This window comes from Alosa alosa, chromosome 12 (assembly GCF_017589495.1).
Source record: "Alosa alosa isolate M-15738 ecotype Scorff River chromosome 12, AALO_Geno_1.1, whole genome shotgun sequence".
Classification (NCBI taxonomy): domain Eukaryota; kingdom Metazoa; phylum Chordata; class Actinopteri; order Clupeiformes; family Clupeidae; genus Alosa; species Alosa alosa.
This window is the reverse complement of record NC_063200.1, coordinates 33,601,958-33,619,613: the sequence shown is the minus strand read 5'-3', so window position 1 is coordinate 33,619,613 and position 17,656 is coordinate 33,601,958. Positions and strand designations below refer to the sequence as shown.

Below are 17,656 nucleotides of genomic sequence, written 5' to 3'. Positions count from 1 at the left end.
CCCACCAGTATGTACTAACCCAGCTTATATCATTTTGCACAGATAGGAGGGATAATTTCTCTAACTACTTATAGATTCTAGTTTGTTCCTTGCCTTTACTGCTTTTTCTTAGCGTGTTCAATACTTTTTCCCTGTGCCATTCCACTTTTTTACTCATAACTCTACTTTTATATTTTATATATGTGTGGATTACCTAAGTTAATACTAATGTCCGGTGAAAATTTCATGCGAATAACCTCACTGGAAGTATAGGCCCTACTTACAGAAAAAAATGTTGACGTGTTCAATTCTTATTTTCCCCGCTGTATACTGTAGTTTAGTTGGCTTGTGCATGAATAATATGACTTGATGTTTTGTAGCCTACATTTCCGTCAGTCTACAGTCTTTTAGCCCATCTTTACCATGATAACCCTTCCAAGATAGAACCCTTTCGACGCTCTACTTTGAGAGACACCACCACTCATGCCATCGATGTTGAATTTTGGGCGTCTGACAGAAAACTGATCAATCTGACAAAACAATTAACATCGATTTGACACTCTTTTGCTATCCGGGTTTGCAAATCATTCATTTAGAACATTTAAGTTGCACTATTTGTTATTATAATCACAGCACGGCCTTACGTTATCATTACCATATCATTACATTATCGCAATTAATAAGTCATCATAATCATCATCGTCAGCATGAAATGTCACACATAACCTATACCTGCTCCTAGGGCTGTAGTCAAGACCACCTTTGTCGAGTCCAAGACCAGGACAGGAAAAAAAGTATTATGCATGACAGTATCAAGACAATAATTTTGGATTGTTATCTAAGCAAAAACAGTGTGACAACACCCAGGATTTGTAGCCATTCCCCTTCTCCTCCAATATTATTATAGGGCTGTCAAACGATTAAAAAAAATATATTTTGAAATGAATTAATCTCGATTAACCGCAATTAAAAAGTTCTTAAAGACTAAAGCTTCTTAAATGGCATTAAATACAAATCACAAAATGAATGAGTAACCACAAAGGTAAAAGTAAAACACTTTTATATTATTATGACCGCCGACAGCTTAAGCGGGCGGTCATATAGGTTTAGTCAGATTTTTTTTTTTTTTTTTTTTTTTTTTTCGCGATGCCCAAATTTCGATCAATGATTCCTGGGACACTGAAAGACCGGGTACACGAAACTTGGTGGACATGTAACCCCACATGGATAGCATGGAACCATCGTTTTTCGTTTTTGATCTGTAGCCCTCCGCTGAATTGGACCCCGAAAGGAGGGTAGGGCAGACACAGTTTTCTGTGAATATCTCAAAACCGTAGGGTTTAGGAGGACCATTTTTTTTTTGTATGTTGATCTCAAGGGGCCATGTCAACCCATTCCATAACCACTCATTTCATGTATAGCGCCACCTAGTTAAACACAAAAAAAAAAAGTAAAAATGAGGTGGTGTAATTGAAGGTATCTGTGACCTAACATGGTCAAAACTGCACAAAATTGGAAGTGTAGGATCATTATGACACCCTATGTATGCACGCCAAGTTTTGTGGAATTCCGTTCATGGGGGGCCACACAATAAATTAATTTATGTTACTATACACCAACTGGCCTGTAGGTGGCCGGAGACAGTTTTCTGTGAATATCTCGAGAACCGTGGGGCCTAGGAGGTCCACCTTTTTTTTTGTATGTTGGTCTTAAGGGGCATGTCAACCCATCCCATTACCACTTATTTCATGTATAGCCACCTAGTTAAAAATTAAAAGCAAAAAAATTAGGTGTTTTCATCTCAATATCTCTGGCTGACAAGGTCAAAACTGCACGAAATTAAAAGAGTAGGATCATTATGACACCCTCTGAATGCATGCCAAGTTTTGTGTACTTTCGTTCATGGGGCCTTACAATAAAATAATTTATGTGTACATTTAGTGACGTGACACCAACAAGGATTCGGGACACTGAAAGACCGGGTACACAAAACTTGGTGAGCATGTACCCCCACATGGATAGCATGGAACCGTCATTTTTCGTTTTTCATCTGCAGCCCCCGCTGGACTGGACCCCTAAAAGGAGGGTAGGGCAGACACAGTTCTCTGTGAATCTTTTATGGTATGTTGGTCTCAAGGGCCCACATCAACCTGGCTCATAATCACTCATTTGTGATTTGCCCCCGGTAAAAAATGAAAATCAGTAGGATTAAAAGAAAGCCAAAATAAATATTCATCATCATCATCATGGCTGCATTTTCAGTATTGGCGCAGAAGTAGTCGTTTGTCCACTAGATGGCGATCGTTGCAGTGAGGCGTAATTTTGTTGGAAGTTAAAAGTGGGTTGGAAAAAAACAATGGACGCTTCATACAAGGACTGTAATTTACCGCAGCTTAACATCTAATAAGGATAGGACGATGTTCACATGAAGTGTAATTCCCATTTCTTCTTGAAGCGAAAATAAATCTAAGGATGTTTTCGGACATGCTTGGTTTTACTGCAGGCAATGCGTTAATCTTGTAATATCAATAAGGACCTAGGTAATGTTACGTTAGCGTTGGTTGAGTGATGGAGGCATTTGATTGATTGCATTTGTAGAAAACTATAAATGCGGTTATACCAAGCAAATTGATAGCAGCACTGTTTGTATCTTTCGACTGTCATTTATTGCACGCGTGCTACAAAATCATTCTGTGCAATGGAAGATTTACCAACGCTATAACCGGTCTGATACAGTTTTGCCTATACATGTTGAGACTGAGGCGCCTGTTTATTTTGTTTTAAGTCGTGCAGGGTGTGAGAGGGAATCGATGTGCTTTGATTACAGCTTGGTAGTTGTAGTCTGTGAAATTAAAAGCACGCGTGTGTGTGAAGTATCCAAACAATGACACCTTCATTTCATTATGGCTGCTTTAGCAAAACACCTTAAGCTACTGTGTAGTGGGTCCCATTTAGAAGTGGCTACTTCATTCAAGGCTTTCCTTGACTCATGGAGCTGCGTGAATGTTATTACAACTTTTCGCCCACGATATGACAGTTTAAGTCCGCTTGATACTGTAAGGCGTAAGCCATTGGTTTCAAAGGAGATTTTATTTGTGTCGCTAGCATAGCCTATTGACAATTTATGTTGTCAATAGGCCTACCTTATAATCCTACCTGTAGCTTAGGGGAAGCTAACAACTTTCTATTGGGATCTAGTTTGTTAGTTACCGTTTTGTCATAACTCCCTGATGCATTTTTGCATTTAGAATAGCCAGAGCGTGTATATCTCAATCGAAAATTAAACAATATCGGGTGCCTATGGACTAGGCTGGGTGAACCCAGCCTGATCTGCCCGCTATTTATTTTTGATTTCTTAAAAGATTGAGCTTGGTCTGATGAAAGCCAGACTAGCCATGGACCTCAGTTAAACAATGCAAGGGAACATGAATCAGCCTATATTTGCACTAACAATAACGGACAAAAGCTTTTCAACTTTGGCCCGTTAAAATGTAATATGAACAGTCTAGCTTAACGCATTTCATCAAGGCCCATTTGGACATGTCAGTTATTTGCACCACTGGTTAGATGTAAAACAGCATTTCGTTTCAGACTAGGCTACTGTTACTTAATTTGTGCATTAACAATAACGTTTCAGACTACTGTTACTTAATTTGTGCATTGACAATAAAAGTATTACATGAACTAAAGATGACTAAAATCTTATGTAGAAGAAGAAACATTCACAAAAATCCATCCATCCAAAATGACCTTTGTTTTTTGATAGCTGTTGAAAACGGCATGGAACTGACAGAGATGTTTTGTTTATAAATACATAAAAAATAAATAAATAAATAACATTATGCTGATACCTTTTGCTTTTCCCAAATACAATGTAGCCTACAGGTGTAAGTGACCTTTCATCAATCCAGTTGCAATGGATGAACTGTGATGAACTGCCCTACTTGTGATTGTTTAGAGATTTTAAAGGTTTTATAACAATTCTACATCTTCTTTGGCTATTCTACAATCTATTCACCTTTTCAGCACCAGTAGGGTACTTTCTGTGCAGCCGCACACACACACTCAGGCATGCCAAACAAGCATACACAAAAGTTTCAAGAGTGGGGGATGGAGTAAAATATGGAGACAAATTGAAGTGTGATTTATTTTCGCGGAACGGATGTACAGGACTGAGCGGCGGTCATATTTTGTACCGCTATGCGGTACATCTAGTTTAAATGATAATAGCCTACTGACACAGTAATTGTGTTTTAAAGTATTCATTTCTTAAGAAATACTACTCATTTGATGCTGTTTAACTCATTTGTAAATGGTGCACTGTCACTTTAAGCCCATTGTGGCCACGTTCTAATGATCTTTTTTTACCAGCTCCATTGAAATATAGCCTATAGCTAGTCCACAAACTCTAACATTGTTTGTAATACATGTATTTCACAATATTAACAATGATAAGCATGATATTAAGTTGGTATAAACAGCTTTCATTCCTTTGGAAATAGAAGCATGTAATGACATGATGCTAGCTAGACATTTTCTGTTTACAATTAAAAGTGAATGATGAGCCTGAGCCAGTCACCTAGCTAGTGGAATGCGTTTTAATCGGCATATGTGCTTCATGTAAGGGCATTTCTATTTTATTTTGAACTTATTAGAATTGTTGAATTTTACTTACAACATGAATTATAGTCGTTTAAGTATCTTATTTTTTTATTTTTTCACTCGACCCTGGCTTGGAATTTCATTTATTTGAAATAAATGCCATATATCATACCTGTTTTCATCCAGTGGCAATTTAGACTGTCCAACATTGTCAAAAATATCTAATTAATGTAATTTATTGTAATTTATACATATTCTATTGGCAAAAATATGCATGGTGATGGTGATGACATTGCAGTTCTGGTAATGACATTTGTTGCGGTGATGACAAATCACTGATCGTAATCTATTGCATTTAAATGTTTATAATTTAGAAACCCAAGTTGAACTGACTTTGTGAAAAAAAAAAACGTATTTCTTTTAAAAATAGTACTTTAAATGTATCTGCAAAAATTTCATCACCAACACAGTCGTCATTACCACTACATTTCAAGCTATAATGTGCTGGTAATGACTGTGTTGGTGGTGACATTTATACCGAAAAACTACCCTAAGAAGCAAAAATGATCACCATGCAAGTGTAGCTAGCTTTCTACATGTAATGTACATCATTTAAACTATTAAAGTCATTTTAAAATTTCAGGAATATTCAAAAATACAGAAATACAATGCATTATGGTAATGACTTAATAATAAGTGTACATGCCCAAAGCGAGGGATAAAGAGTAGATTTTCTTATGTTTCTGGACATCAAGGCATCAATCTTTCTGCTTGACACCCATGTATTCCACTGTGATATTAGGTGACCATGCTTACCAAATATTTTTTTGATGAAAAAACAGTAGCAAAGTGCCTTTATGTAGAGTGTGCTGGTAATGACGGCTAAACTATGGGACAGGTAAACATTAAGCAAAATAAAACAGGAAATGCATATATATGCATAATGTGTGCATGCAGTTCATTAGTTCAGGTAACATTTAATTCATATGCATGATTTTTTAAAATTAATTTTTGATAAATAATGTTTGAGATATGGCACAATATGTGAAAACTCTGGTTGCGGACAACACCAAAACACTGATATTGTACCATAAAACACCAATAAAATGTGTCTAAATCATGAGTAGGAGCAACCATTAAAAAAGTCTAGGCTTGTTTTTCTTTATACTAATTAGTGATGCTAAACATTATTAGATTTAATGTGTTTTTGATAGAATTACACCCTGTGGACAGAAATAGGCCACAATTCTGGGAAATACCCGTAAACGAATTATTGAAGACTTCAAGACTCACCAGTTCCATTACACAAAGGCAACGACAACTCTTCATATTTTTGTCCATTTTTCAAATCACAGTGAGTGCAGCCTACAGTATGTCAAAGTGTCCTGGCTCTCACAGTTTAACTGGTCAGTAGTGGAAACCGGATAAATCCGTAATCTCCTCTAACCTTGTCTTTGTTGCCTTCCTTTTATACGTTTTTTATATTAAAAAGGAGGTATCAATTATCATCAACAACGACAAGCCAGCTACCACTTGTTTTGAGACCCTCAATTACAGTAGTAGCATTATAGTCTGGTAGGAAGGAGGGGGTCACCTGCACCCGAAAGGTATATTTTTTTTAACCTAGTTTTTTGTAATCCTTAAGGTGTCTAGAAAAGGAATATTGATGTTCCCCACGCAAATTATTGTCCCATATGTGTTTTTTTGTATCATTTTTTGTGTCCGTGCTTGATTTTCGGCTGTACAAAATGAAAACTTTAAATCTACATTGAATCTGAACAATATATTCTACAGACACAACCCAATTTCTCTTCATCTTTCCATGAGGAATTGATAGATATGAGGATTGTCATGATTAGATGATGTATGGTGGTATTAAAACTCAAATAAACACCAAAAAATGTAAAAAATCGGTGACATTGGATCACTGGAACTCCTCCCCTATGAACCCTATTTATATATGTTTTCTAACTTTTGTATTTTTACAGTCTTTAAGATGTCTAATAAGCAAATGTTGATGATCCCTACTTGAAATATTGTCACATGTTGGTCCAAATTAACATTTCCCATAGTAAGCCGTTACTATTCAAACCGTTATATTGGTATTGTATGTATTGAAACAAAACAGAAAACCACTCATATATAGTCAAATATGTGGATATATAGGGTATGACAAATCCCCGTTAGAATAAACTGAAATAGAAAAGAGTGATTCTAATCAAAGATCAAAAGGTCAAGGGCAATGATGTCTATACATAATACGACAGGTCTTCATAATCAATCTCTTGCTATTTGTCTTCTTCACCATCTCCATCCATCTCCTCGACCAGCAAGTCAGTGAGTGAAGTGGGGAGGATAGGTCCACAAGACCACACTGGTTCCAGGGTACCCTCTTCAGTCTTTTCCCAGCCTTGACCAGGATCATGGGGCTTGGGACACCAGAATATTGGTGTGGCTAGAAGAAGTTAGAAAACATATATCAATAGGGTGGGTCCATAGGGGAGGAGTTCCAGTGATCCAATGTCACCGATTTTTTACATTTTTTGGTGTTTATTTGAGTTTTAATACCACCATACATCATCTAATCATGACAATCCTCATATCTATCTACAGCCGAAAATCAAGCACGGACACAAAAGATGATACAAAAAAACCCATATGGGACAATAATTTGCGTGGGGAACATCAAAATTCCTTTTCTAGACACCTTAAGGATTACAAAAAACTAGGTTAAAAAAATATACCTTTCGGGTGCAGGTGACCCCCACCTTCCCACCCTACTATAAGGGCTGGGAAGGTTACCGCAATACCGCAGTCACGTGACTCTACCGCGGTTCTGAGCTCGTCACCGTCATCACAGAAAAAAAAAAAAAAAAAATCTGTGAAAAATTTGGGGGATTCCACTTCGACGTTTTCAACCATGACATAGCCTATGCACAATTCTGGGTTTAAAACGTAGCAGAGTCTCAGAGATAATCACGCAGTCAGCTCTAGACGTCTGCAGTGGCTAGCCTACATGAAGTCGAATCCCCCTATAATTGGCCTGCACATGTGTGCACGTAGGCTATAGGCCTAGGCCTATGTAATGTCATGATGTGTAATGGGATGATGAACCATATTATGACATTGATAGGCCTACTCAGAAAACCACAGTTACGTTAAGTAGGCTAACCCCAGGGGCGGACCTAGACACTTTGAGGCCCAAGGCAAAGGATTCATGTCTGAAGGATTTGGTCCATTGGTCTTTGAAGTCTAAAGTTTAATTGGCTGTGATGGCTGATGGCAGCACAAAATTCATAATCCATTTTTTATTATTTTATTTTTTTTTAAATTATTTATTTATTTATTTATTTGGGGGGTAGGCCTATACCGCGTTTTGTATTTCAAAATGAATCACGGCGATTAACACGTTAATTTTAATGGCCCTAAAGACACCTGGACTCGGTCGAGACCAAAAGGCAAGACCAGGTAGGCCTACAAATACTAGCGAGTCCGAGACGGTCTCAAGTCCAAGACCGGACTCGAGTACCACAGCCCTGCCTGCTCCACCACTGAGTTCTTATCATGTGGCTGGGAAGGTTACCGCAAAACCGCGGTCACGTGACCCCTACCGCGGGTCTGAGCTCGTCACCGTCATCACCGCAAAAAAAATAAATAAAAATCGGTGAAAAATTTGGGGGATTCGACTTCGACGTTCTAGTTTGTTAAGAATTTAACTTAACAACGACGTAGGCTAGCTTTGTTACAACCTGACGCAGCCATTAAAACGTGCGATAGCCTACAGTTGTAACATTAGCATAAGTGTCATGAATGTAACAGTTCTAAAATCGTGATTGCCTTGTTGATAACCTATTTCTTCTATGTCTGAAGGATTTGGTCCATTGGTCTTTGAAGTCTAAAGTTTTAATTGGCTGTGATGGCTGATGGCAGCACAAAATTCATAATCCATTTTTTATTATTATGACCGCCGCACAGATTTTTTTTTTTTTTTTTCAAAAAAGTAAAAATGAGGTGTTGTAATCGCAGGTATCTGTGACATAACATAGTCAAAACTGCACGAAATTGGAAGTGTAGGATCATTATGACACCCTCTGAATGCACGCCAAGTTTCGTGGTATTCCGTTCATGGGGGGCCACACAATAAATTAATTTATGTTACTATACACCAACTGGCCTGTAGGTGGCCGGAGACAGTTTTCTGTGAATATCTCGAGAACCGTAGGGCCTAGGAGGTCCACCTTTTTTTTTGTATGTTGGTCTTAAGGAGGCATGTCAACCCATCCCATTACCACTTATTTCATGTATAGCGCCACCTAGTTAAAAATTAAAAAGCAAAAAATTAGGTGTTTTCATCACAATATCTCTGGCTGACATGGTCAAAACTGCACGAAATTGAAAGTGTAGGATCATTATGACACCCTCTGAATGTATGCCAAGTTTTGTGAACTTTCGTTCATGGGGGGCCTTACAATAAAATAATTTATGTGTACATTTAGTGACCGTACACCAACAAGGACACTGAAAGACCGGGGTACACGAAACTTGGTGGGCATGTAACCCCACATGGATAGCATGGAACCATCATTTTTCGTTTTGATCTGTAGCCCCCCCCTGTACTGGACCCCCTGAAAGGAGGGTAGGGCAGACACAGTTTTCTGTGAATATCTTGAGAACCGTAGGGCCTAGGATGACCATTTTTTTCCGTATGTTTGGCTACAGGGGTCATATTAACCCATTCCATGTGCACACATGTGCATAAACAGATACACACGCACACACATACATTCACAGTAATCATACGTATGACACATACTAACACAGTAGACATATGTACGCATGCATGCACATGCACAAACACACATACGCAGGCAAACACACAAGCACGCACACACACACACACACACACACACCCACACACATAAACATAAACGTGTACACGCACACATGCACACAATTCAAGAATTTCTCAGAATTATGAACAGGCAAGATGGGGGTGGGGTTGTATAAAATGAATTTTACATGTGAAATCTATGAACAAATCATGTTTTGGTACTTGCAGATACCAGTGAGAATTGAGTGTGGATAATGCAATTTAGTGAGACAGTTAGAATCATATAGGCCTTTCAGCGTGATTTATTTTTGTGAATGTGCTGGACTGGGCGGCGGTCATATTTTGTACCGCTCTGCGGTACATCTAGTTTTTTTAATTTATTTATTTATTTATTTATTTATTTATTTATTTTGGGGGTATACCGCGAAACAGCGGTAATTTCTTGCTTACCGACTGCGGTAAGAAAACATCCATACCGTCCCAGCCCTAGCTCCACCACCTGCTCACTGTCCCTCTGCTCTGTATAGGGCCTATGCTTGCTTACATCCTCGTTCAAACTCAACGAACTTCAACATGTTGCTGACATATGCTAGCCTACTTGCAATATTGTATTTTTGAAGCTTCTACATTGGTGTTACCAGAGCCCGTCTACGGAGAGCCTGGCCACTCCGTATTAAGTCCCATTGTACCGAATTTTGGTTCCACTGGGGGCGATCGAGTGCAGAATGAATGGGAGTCAATGGAGCTAGACGGCTAAATTTGTCTCTTTCACCTGATTGTCGTTAATCTCAGATTTGATTGTAATTTGTATAACTTCAACATGGTTTACAGGTCAAAAGTTAAATGAACGAGTACTTATGTCCTTTTGATTTCTTACAGGTTGGGTCGTTGTTGCCCATAACACGCTAGCATTGTGCTAATGAATGACGTCATTGACATGTTTGAAAGGCTTTTTAAAACAATTAAGTGACTTTAAAAAATATAATACTCAACCAAGTGTATTTTCTTTGCCTCCCCTTTCGAATACAATATTCAAATTACTTGAAAAAAATGTATAACCCGAGAAAAGTGGATTTTGAGGGGTACAGCCAAAGATCCTTGATTACTAGCAAGATAGAGCAACGTAAGTCATTACTATGGGAGCAAAACGGGACAGTTCCGGTCTGCATAAGTGGGAGTGTCACCTTACGTCACTAAATAAACTTTCTCTCTTAATAAGCAATAAGAACAGATCAACACAATTGTGTTCACAGTATTATTGTATATAACCATGTATGATACCAATGAATCATTCTTTATAGGCTTGTAATTGCACTTCAATAACTGTGTAATGAAATGATCCAGTATTTTATTTTGAAATGATTACGTGCATGTTTTTTTAGTCTCCAACGTAGTAGGCCTAGATAGTAGTGTCGTTGTGACATCACTGTGCTACCAATCTCTTAGAAAAAACGAGGAGCCGCACAAACGAGGTGTAGTGAACATTGAATCTGTCAGGGGCAAAAGGAACAAGTACGCCGAAATAGCTATTGTTTACAACAGTCTTTTTGAAGGGGGTGCGTTGGCCAAATAATATTAAAAAGATGCAACACAAATGGCTATGGTTTGTCAGCAAAAACGTTGTCTAGAGTATGCATCAATAATTGACAAACAAACGCTACCTACCCTGTTTTTCGTGCTAAACGTCACTGAAGCCTAGTTGATTGAAGGGGATGACATCTTACTTGCAACAATGTCAATGTCTGAGACCTGGGCGATGTTTGAGCATCATGCAATGTTAATAACAAATGCACCTTCCTGTGTAGACTACAGTAAGGAGCCTAACTTGTGAAAGTTAGGTGTGTTTTATGGGGAAATGTTTTGGATATCATAGAAATGATGGTCATATGAAGGACAGATATACACACGAGGCATTTAATCAATGATATACCAGCTTGGCTTTTTATGTAAGATTGCCTTTTATGTAGGTACATTGTAAAAGGCAATCTTACATAAAAAGCCAAGCTGGTATATAATTGATTAAATGCCTTGTGTGTAAGTGTCCTTCATATGACCATAATTTGTATGATATCCAAAACATTTCCCCATAGAAACACACATAAGTAGCAAATTCTTGCAACACTATGGAAGACAAAGCTCTTATTTCTTTTCCCAAAAAGTTTTAGTTGTTGTTCCAATGAGTTAAGGTTCAGAAACTTTTGCTAATATGTTCCACTCACCCGTGCTATTACTAACACTACTTGACCCAGCAAGACTGCGGGGGGATATGCTGTTTTGTGTGTTGGTAGAGGACTCTGTAATCACATTGTTGCACATGCCACGCACTCAGGTAAACGCTGCAGAGTGAAATCCACATTATATATGCCCTATAAAAGGTTAGTGTCAAAGTAACAAGTAAACAAGAAACATATTTTATTGAAAAACTTGTGGACATCATAGAAATACACAACATGGAGCAATACATGAACAATACATAACACCCAAAATGAACACAATGAACAAACTATAAACCAATATATATATATATATATATATATATATATATATATATATATATATATATATATATAGAGAGAGAGAGAGAGAGAGAGAGAGAGAGAGAGAGAGAGAGAGAGAGAGAGAGAGAGAGAGAGAGAGAGAGAGAGAGAGAGCAGGCTCACAGCAAGCCATGAGGTCCTTGCTGCCAGGAGAGATGAGACCCAGCAGTGGTTGGCAGGAGGATCCTCAACGCGTGGCAAACCGCGATTTGGCGGCAGGGGCTGGAGCCAGAAGTGCTCCACCACTACGTGGATTTCTGGTAGGTCAAGGTCTCCCACTGCAGCATCGTTATGATACATCTGGGTGCAAGCCTAGATTGTCAGGTGGTTGATCTTTGCAGGTTCCCCACTTTGTACTAATGGAGGTGAAATGGCCAGACATCACCAGCATCACAAGGCACCTCACATCAAGTTCGTTGGGAGGAAACCTCAACTAAAAATGAGTCACCGGAATTTCACCCAGGTGCAAGGTCAGCTTGTGGTCACTGGCCTTCCCTGGTGTGACAGTCACTGACACCAAGTCAGACATTTCCGTGTAGAGGAGAGGATTTGGTGAGACGAGTCCTTCATTGAAGTTCTGAAAGACAAATTAGATATTTTTTATCATTCCACATTTATGGACGTATTTCTTCAATAGCATGTGTGTGTGTGTGTGTGCATGCGTGCGTGCTTTATTCAATTTTCAATTTGTCTGTTTTACAATTATTCTGTTGATCAAAGTCAAAGTCAAAGTCAAAGTCAGCTTTATCGTCAATTTCTTCACATGTTCCAGACATACAAAGAGATCGAAATTACGTTTCTCACTATCCCACAGTGAAGACAAGACATATTTTGCCAATTTAGGTCCACAGACAAACATAACATTCAAGTAAACAAAAAAGTAAGTAAATAAGTAAATAAGAGGGCACATATAATAATGAAAAAATAAGAGCAGCAAAATTTGGTTGAAATTGTGCATAGACAGTCAATAAAATACTAGTGCAAAGTCAGGCCAATAAAAGGCTTCGGTAGTTCTGTTTGACCGAAGTAAGAAAGAAAGTGGCATAGTGGTGCAAGTTATGTAAGAGCAGCAGAAGTGTTGTGTTTTCAGGACAACAACACCAAGTTGTAAAGTGTACAAGTGTGCAAGTGGAGTAGTGCAGGCGGCCATACTGGGTCCAATGTCCAGGATGTTATGTAGCTGAGGGTGGAGGGGGGAGAGGAGGGAGAGAGTTCAGCATCCTTACAGCTTGGTGTATGAAGCTGTTGGTGAGTATGGTAGTGCGGGAGCGCAGGCTTCTGTACCTCTTCCCAGAGGGCAGTAGATCAAACAGATTGTGAGCGGGGTGACTTGCATCACTCACAATTTTGGTCGCCGGCGGGTGAGGTGGGTGGTGTAAATGTCCTTCAGGGGGGAGTGAAGCACCAATAATCCTTCCAGCTGTGTTCACTATGCGCTGCAGGGCTTTCCTGTTGTATTCAGTGCAGCTTCCACCCCACACAGCGATACAGCTGGAGAGGATGCTCTCAATGGTGCCTCGGTAGAATGTGGTCATGATGGCTGGTGGAGCACTTGCTCGCCTGAGTTTCCGCAGGAAGTACAGGCGGCGCTGAGCTCTCTTTGCCAGTGATGCAGTGTTGGTGGTCCAGGAGAGGTCTTCGCTGCATCAGCATGAGGGCGTGCATGTGTGTGTGACATATTTCTCTATGTATTTTCTTGATTTCGGATTCAGTGATTATTACTAACAACTTAGCATGTGGGAGTGTATGGGTGTGTGCGTATGCATATAGAAGAGCAGGGAAGTGAAAATACTCACGTGACAACACCAGCACCTCCAGTTCCACTATCCTCGTGTGAGCTGTATCCAATGCACCTACCTGATGCAAACAAATAGACAAGTAGAGAAAAAGTAGAGAAATAATGAAACAGATCACAGCCCCTCTTTAAACTCAGTCCATATCAAGAATAGCTTTCCTGATGCTGACATCCTGCTAAACTGTAAACAACAATGCTTATTAATTAATTACAGTACACTACAATTACTGTAGTGTGCAATGATGACATACTGTAGTAAGTTATGAGTGCTGTGACACAAAATAACATCACAATAATCTGTGTTTCAGTAAAAGGTGTATGAAATAATCTCTCGTTTAGTTTAAAACAGACACACTAACACAATCTGCTGTCTAAACCTAGCTAACATTACTATCTATATCTTTGTTACCTAGGGCTATTGGCTCTGTGCAGCACTAGGTAGAGACAAACTCCACGTAGTGCACGTAGGCGGGTGGAAGCTAAAATCACGTAAAATATCTACTTGAAACAGAGCAGACTGGCACACAGCAGTGCTCCTTGGAGCTGCCCACTGGTTTAAGAATCGTAAAACACTTACAGCAACTGAAGCATTCATCTTCAGGTGTTTTTTTAAAAGCGATTACAACGAGCGAGAAACGTGTCGTTCACCCACCATAACACAAAAACGAAGTTCGTCTTTCATGTCATGCCGTAGGCTGGTGTATTTAGGAAAAAGGTGGAAGCTAAAATTGCGTTTAAATATCTACTGGAAACCGAGCAGACTGCCACACAGCAGCATAGTTCGAATTACAGGGGGTACTGGGGGGTACTATACCCCCCAATGAAGACCCAGTACCCCCCAAAGAGACAGAAATATCAGTTTTGGGGGTCAGATAATTTTTCTGATATTGTGAAAAAATATCATTACAGTTGGCTACAATACAAGTCAACTCCTATTTTCACTAAGTTTAATGTAAAGCGATTTCAGACACCCCTATTATGGACCGTACCATTTTTAACCACCGTGGCGCTAGAAGAAACGGAGATAGAGAACGACTTCAACTTCTCAAGCAAGTGTCAACGACGTTGAATGACAAAACGCTAGATTCCTCCAGTAGCCTAAATTCGGTTTGCTGTTGACGTGCAGTCGTGCATGGGTAAATGTAAGTTGCTAGCAGACGTCTAACTTGTTGAAAATGTGCTATTTTACAACCTTCATGTATTGACGTGTTTTGTTCTTTCATAGCTCATGTCACGTCTTCATACATTTAATTACCGGCTACTTACCTGCTACTTACTTACCCACTGAGGCTAGTAAAATGGACCTTGGTTAGTTACGGTTAGTTAGCAAGATAATTCTCTATTTAAATCATGTATTATTATTTTACATTGTGGTGAGGTAAAATCGATTGTCATTTCCAAGGAGATGAACTCCAGTCCATAGCCTAGGTGTCCATTGATTCTCATTTTATCTTGAATAAATTATTGTGCCCTTTTGAAATTAGTTTGGCACAGATCCTGTGTTGTTTTTATTATGCACAAGAGGGTCTGATGTAGCTAAGCCTACATAACATTAGTGAAACCTGTGGAAACATAAAGAACCAAGTAGCCTAGGCTAAATAGTAGCCTACATGCTAGTATTTGAATTTGTTTTTAATTGGTTAGTAGGTCTATTGTTTTTACATTCTGGTTATCGGATTCTTGTAGGTGACCGCTCTGTAGTTCTTATGTGGTAGTATGTTTTTTCATAGTAGGCTATATGCTCCTTAATCACATTAAAGATTGCTTAGGTTTCACATATCTCTAGGCAATTGTGTTGATTTGACACTGACTACCAATGGAAAATTGGTTTCTGTTTATACAGTAGGCTAGGCTATATTAGAGGGTTGGATCTTACCTCCAGGTCATGAAATCTAAAAATAAACCAAATCAATATGTCATCAAATAAGCAATAGGCTTCTTGTAAAGGTATTACTTTTACTAGTAATTAGAATGGTATTTCAGTGCACTTAACTTCTAACTTTTGAGAGTTGATCAAAACAGTTCTCTTTTGGATACAATGAGATATTCTGTAGCCAACTAATTATCAGTTTGTCGCATGTATGTGTGTTGGACAATACATGTTGCACTTGGCAATCACGATGGGGATTGATATGGTAGTGGACCATGATGGTCATAGAAGAATTAAAGGAGCAGTACCCCCCAATTATGGTGGGGTAATTCACACTCTGCACAGCAGTGCTTCTTGGAGCTGCCCATGGGTTTAAGAAGCGTAAAACACTTGCATAAATTGTATTTCATACATTTTGGCACAACTGAAGCATTCATCTTTAGGTGCTTTAAAAAGCGATTACATAACGAAGCGAGAAACGCGTGTGCCGTTCACCCACCATAACACAAACACGAAGTTCGTCTTTCATATCATGCCGTAGGCTGTTGTATTTAGGAAAAAGGTGGAAGCTAAATTTGTGTTTTAAATATCAACTTGAAACCGAGCAGACTGGCACACATCAGTGCTAATCAGTCACCCATGGTTTTAAGAAGCTGTTATATAATGTTATTTCTTACGTTTTTGGTACAATTTAAGTACTCATTATCTAGTGCACAGATTGATTGATTGATTGATTGTTTCCATTTATTGCCAGTTCAGCAGCTACGGCTATAGCAAGGCAAATACAGTTGGAAAGTATTATGATGTTTACAAAATCAACGACCAAATAAATAAATAGCTTAGATAAGTTTCTTTACATCAATACATACTAAAAAGTTCAACACTTTTAAAGGTGGGACCTTACTGAAAATATCTACAACATCTACTATCTTTTTATACTGTATAAACTGCTGCCTTTTCATTCTCAGCGCAGAGCAAGTTAGAATATGCTTAATTGATAGGGGGCTACAACAAAAACGACAAAGTGGGGGTGCACCTCACAAAAAACTGTGTGTTGTTTGTTTTACAGTTACATATTTCATGCAGCTTATTGTCCACACAATCATCCCACTCAGCTTGCCATTTCTCATTTATATAAGAACATAGTAGAGATTACACATCTGAGGCAGGGATTGGACACTCAGTAATTTCGTCACTCAAGGCCTGTTTAGCTGCACTATCTGCCTTCTCATTGCCACTGAGTCCCACATGGCCAGGAACCCAGCAAAAAACAATGTTCAAGTTCAGTTTAGTCAGATGATTCACTTTGTCAAGAATTTCCACAATGAGGGGGTGATCCGTCTTTAAAAACTCCAGGGCTTGAAGGCATGATTTAGAGTCTGTACAGATCAGAGAGTACAGTTCATTGGTTTCCTCTATGTACTCAAGACTTAAAAGCAAGGCTTTAGCTTCAGCTGTAAAAATAGAACACATAGTTGGAATACGCAGGCCATGCTGATTAGAATTCACTACTATTGCTAAGGACACAGAGTTCTCCGTTTTTGATCCATCTGTATAAATGGGGGTATGTAAAAGAAAACGTTGTCTCATATCAAAAAAAGCACCCTGGTAGTCATTTGGATGAGTGTTTGACTTTTTCCTTTGGGTTAGATCTATTACAATCACAGGTCGTTTTAAAGTCCAAGGGGGAGTGGGGCAGACATGTGTAGATTGCAGACTGTCCAGATTAATGTTCAAGTTCTCCAGGAAGGGTTTCATGCGTATTCCAAAAGGTTTGATGGATTTGGGTCTAGCTTCATAAAATTGCAAAAACTGGGGGTAGAAGACAGTACAGTGAGCAGGGTTATCTTTGTTTGATTTGAGTTTGATCGCATACTGTAGAGCAAGTTTTAGGCGCCTTAACTGAAGGGGGGGTTCTCTAGCCTCCACATAAAGGCTTTGGACTGGTGAGGTTCTGAAGGTTCCCAAAACCAGTCTTAATCCTTGATGATGCACAGTGTCCAGCATCTGAATGTATGATTTCCTTGCTGATCCATAGACAA

The 17,656-nt window shown here is 38.9% G+C and overlaps 1 long non-coding RNA gene across 1 annotated transcript; it reads right to left on the bottom strand.

The window, feature by feature from the left end:
- Positions 1–12,171: 12,171 nt before the first annotated feature.
- Positions 12,172–14,484, bottom strand: LOC125304975. The gene is made up of 3 exons (XR_007195300.1): positions 14,322–14,484; positions 13,746–13,806; positions 12,172–12,526 (listed from the first exon to the last, which is right to left on the bottom strand). It is a non-coding gene; the product is annotated as an uncharacterized LOC125304975 (long non-coding RNA).
- Positions 14,485–17,656: the final 3,172 nt, after the last annotated feature.